We start from the raw sequence: 3,770 nt of genomic DNA on the forward strand, positions 1-3,770 counted from the left end.
AACTCCGATCATCGTGGACACGGACGCAGCACAGGGGGAGCACGGGCAAGATGCGGGCGCGCCTTCCATCGATCGAGCGCCTGTCATGCGTGGGCGAGGATTGTGGTGGCGGTGTCGCACGGGGGCGAGGTTGTCATGCGTGACCGCCAAAACATTGATGTGAGCAAAATGATATCTGTTTTTGGTGCTCCTCGCTGGATTCCTGATGGCGGCGCTAGGGTTTTGGCGGATTTTGTGAGGAGCGAGGGGGGCGGGGTCGACAGCGTGGGGTGGAGTGAGCACTGAGCGGTGCCGGTGTTGTGGGACACGGGAGGGGCACGGAGTGGGGTTCTAGGGGAAGGGTCGGGATGACCTGATGGAGCTCGTGACGGACGTCGCAGTGGACAGGGGGCGGGGGCGCCGGACGCGGAGGCGATTGTCACGGGGGGAGGCGCGCGGGGGCAGGCGGGGGCGCACTCGGGTGCAGAGAGGAGCGCGGGGGCAGGCGGGGGCGGCAGCCGGGGTGGAGGGAGGGAGGGTCACGGAGGGGATCACGGACGAGGGTGGGATGAACGGGGCGGTGTGCTGGCGGTCGTTGATGGCGCTCCCCATCGTGGGAGGCAGGGTGGGCGAGGTCGACGGCGAGATGGATGGGAGCGGGGTCGGCGTGGGATGCAGGGAAGGAAGTGGGCGCGGTTGAGGGCGGGATGCAGGAAGATGGCGTGGGCGGGGGCGCGGAATTGCAGGAAGGAAGACGGCGCGGCGTGGGGGCTGGAGCGGGGGCACGGTGAGGTTGGTGGACGCCCTCGCTCCAGCCTTAAGGTATAGTAGAGATGTATATTTTTGTTTTGTTGTGCTGAGTTTGGATATTTGATGTCAGGTGATGGCCTTCGCCGAGCAGGTTGCGTCGGGGGCGCTGACCTCACAGTTTGTTTCCGAGAGGAAACGACTCGAGGGTAGGATTGAGCACCTTCGAACGCAGCACACCAAGGCGATTAGAGATAAGTCAGCGGCCGAAAATAAGAGACGAAACCTCCTCTATAAAGTGATAGCGCTAGAGAAGGAAAAGGGAGATCTCGGCCACCGACTTAACGATGAAAAAAAGGATGCGGAGAACACCCTTGTGGAGGCTCAGGCGACCCGCGCGGCGGCTCAGGCTGCCCGCAAACGTGCTGCTGACTTGGAGCTGGAGCTGAAGAATATGCACGACCACCACGAGAGGACGGTATCTTCCAGCCATGTTGGGGTTGACCGGGCGCACACACTTTTTGTGGATGCGTACCATGACCTTGGCACACAGACCGCCCCTTTCGACAAATCGGGGGAGGAGGTGGGGACCCGCTTTCTGGGGTGGTTGCAAGATGAGCTAGAGTCCCTCCCGTCTATTGTGACAGGTCTCATGTCCTATGCGTCTCTCATGATTTGCGAAGGGGCTGTGAATGCTTTGTCCCGTGAGGGATGCATGCATTTCGAGGTCTTCGACCGAGCCAACGAAGACTTCGATCATGGCATGTTCCAGATTGAAGATGGCGTGCTGAAGCACACTGCTGGGGCGCTTTATGATAGGATGTGGGGCCCTCACGGCCGCGACATCGTCCAGGAGAGGTCGGACCGAGCGCTGGCATATGTATGTTATGGGTTTGGCGAGGGGTGTTGTGTGTGTTCGTTGTTTCAAACTTTATTGTGTTGTCTTCGCAGGCGATGAACAAAGAAGATGTGGAGGACCTCGCCGGCCTTGAATGCTCGGTGGCCCGGAAGGATGCTTCAGCGGAGGCGAGAGCCGAAGAGCAAGCTATGTTCCAAGGAGGTGGCGCTGAGGGTCCTGCAACGGCAGATGCTTCGGCGCTGGTTGCAAGAGTGTAATAGGGAATAGATTGATAATGTTCGTTTTGTGTGGTACTGAAGATCGGTTACTGCACAGGTTTCGACGTCGGGGCCTATGTAAGCAAACCCTGATGATGACACGATTGATGATATTTTGAAGGATGGAAATGCGGTGTTTCTTAGTAGTGACGCGTCTGGGGAATCTCATGTTGGTTCATGGTCTTTCGAGGGTGGAAAGTTGGGGAGCCCTTTTTCTTGGATAGATGATGAATCCTCGGAGGATGAATTAGATTATTTTGTGGCGTTTGATTTAGCTGTGGTGGAGTCTCCGTTGAGGGTCGCCCCCTGTGAAGAGCGGGTGACTTCGGTCGGTGCAATCCTAGGTGGGCCACGGGGGCAAAAAAAGATGGGGGGTGTTGGGGACTTGTTCTCAAATGCTATGCGTTAAGAACAAGGCAACACGAAACGTTAATAATTAAAGACCTTCGTCCTTCGAAGTATTATCTCCCTTAGGATATAATGATCTTCAGATGAAGGTTATGAAGGACGTACCTTGATCATCTCAATATATAATAATGAAAGTAGAAGCATATGAAACATGGAAAATAACATGAATAATCATATGACATCTTTAGAATATTTTTATTATGTCATCATGAATAAACATGAACAATATTGAATTACATTTATACCTTCGTCTTGACAGAAGGTGAAAATCCAAGTGTGACGTGCGAGTGAATACAAGTCAGCGTGAACAGTACAGTGTTACTGTTCACCTATTTATAGGCACATGACACAGCCTATGTAAAATTACATCCATGCACTTTATATTTAATGTTGACTTAAGGACAATCTATCGAGGACTAGATAGCCTTTTCCTCTTTAAGTCGGTTTCATTTTCCGCCGCTAAGCCGAAGCTTCTCTACACGTAGCTTCGGAACTGGTTCAGCCTTCCTCCAGACCATGCTTTTTATATCGTGTACAGCTTTATGCCGAGGCCGAAGGTCCCTGTGAATGTATCATACTTAGAAAACATGTTAGTTGTGTTTTTGAGGACCTTCGGAAGACGAAGGCCCCCAACAGTAGCCCCTCGCAGTATTAATTTGATATAATAATAAATTCAGACTGCGATGTGAACGAAGGTCTTAAGCCGAAGGTCCGAAAAAACACCTTCCCTTCGCTAGAATAGCAAAAGTCAATGACAAATGGGGGCCGCCAAGTTGTTAAGTGAAAGTCGCCTAGAGGGGGGGTGAATAGGGCGAAACTGAAATTTACAAAGTTAATCACAACTACAAGTCGGGTTAGCTTTAGAAATATAATCAAGTCCGCGAGAGAGGGTGCAAAACAAATCGCAAGCAAATAAAGAGTGTGACACACGGATTTGTTTTACCGAGGTTCGGTTCTTGCAAAACTACTCCCCGTTGAGGAGGCCACAAAGGCCGGGTCTTTTTCAACCCCTTCCCTCTCTCAAACTGTCCCTCAGACCGAGTGAGCTTTCTCTTCTCAAATCAACCGGGAACAAAACTTCCCCGCAAGGACCACCACACAATTGGTGTCTCTTGCCTTGGTTACAATTGAGTTTTGATCACAAGAAAGAATGAGAAAGAAGAAAGCGATCCAAGCGCAAGAGCTCAAAAGAACACAACAAATCACTCTCACTTAACACTAAAGCTTTTGTGGAATTGGGAGAGGATTTGATCACTTGGGTGTGTCTTGTATTGAATGCCTAGCTCTTGTAAGTGGTTGGAAGGTTGAAAACTTGGATGACTTGAATGTGGGGTGGTTGAGGGTATTTATAGCCCCAACCACCAAACTAGCCGTTTGGTGGAGGCTACTGTCTCATGGCGCACCGGACAGTCAGGTGCGCCACCGGACACTGTCCGGTGCGCCAGCCACGTCACTAGGCCGTTGGGTTCCGACCGTTGGAGCTCTGACGTGTGGGCCCGTCTGGCTGTCCGGTGGTGCAC

Source organism: Zea mays, chromosome 5 (genome assembly GCF_902167145.1).
Source record: "Zea mays cultivar B73 chromosome 5, Zm-B73-REFERENCE-NAM-5.0, whole genome shotgun sequence".
Lineage (NCBI taxonomy): Eukaryota > Viridiplantae > Streptophyta > Magnoliopsida > Poales > Poaceae > Zea > Zea mays.